Source organism: Apis dorsata, unplaced genomic scaffold (genome assembly GCF_000469605.1).
Source record: "Apis dorsata unplaced genomic scaffold, Apis dorsata 1.3 scaffold_9, whole genome shotgun sequence".
Lineage (NCBI taxonomy): Eukaryota > Metazoa > Arthropoda > Insecta > Hymenoptera > Apidae > Apis > Apis dorsata.
The window spans coordinates 102610-103477 of NW_006263312.1; positions in this window are offsets into that span (position 1 = coordinate 102610).

Sequence of the window (868 nt, forward strand, 5' to 3'; positions counted from 1 at the left end):
ATATTCAACGCGACTTGAGTTGTAAAAATTTCGAATAAAACAAGAGTTTACGTGATCCACGCGTCCTCCGTACTCGAGAAACTCGTGATTTAACCGTCGTATCGAAGCCAATTATAACGTTATTCGTCTCGATGTCTCAAAGAAAACCCTCCCTCGAAGGATTTTTTGATCGTATTAACGATCCTAATGATCGACAGTGTTCGAATTCGATTCAGAATCGGACTTTAGGTTTGTCGAACGCGGATAACGAAATAATTATTCGAAATAATTTAACATATTCAATTGACGACTCGAGTTGTAAAAATTTCGAATGAAACTCTCGAACAAGAGTTCACTAGTAATTATCGATCATTGTCGCATTGTTTCGAACGAATTACGACTTTATCCGCTCTCTTTCCCCTTTCTTTCACCTCCTCGAAACGGAGGATGTTGCACGGTCGACGATCGACTGTTCAACCTCGAGGAGACGGGGTCGAGGGAGGGAGAAATTAGAAAAGAGAGAAAGCCACCAGCGTTCGTATACGCGTATTTCTGGAGCGGGCACGCGACGCAGAGAAGAGTTGAGACCCGTTCAGACGCTCGAGGACGAGCGTTGGCGCGCAACGAGTCCCGGCGATGCACGCACACGAAGGGGCAAATCTGGGTCGAAGACGCAAGAATGCGAGAACCGTTTGTTATCGGCTTTTCCCGGGGAAAATGGGTCGAGACGCGGGAGATCCTTGCCGAGGCGATGGCAACCGCGACCCGACGCTTTGTCTGAAAACCGTGGTTTCAACTCGCGGCCGCCTATTGTGCTCTCTCCCTCCCCCCCCTCGCCCCGTCGCATCCTGCTGCAATTCGCGCCCTCGAACGAAATTTCACTCCTTGC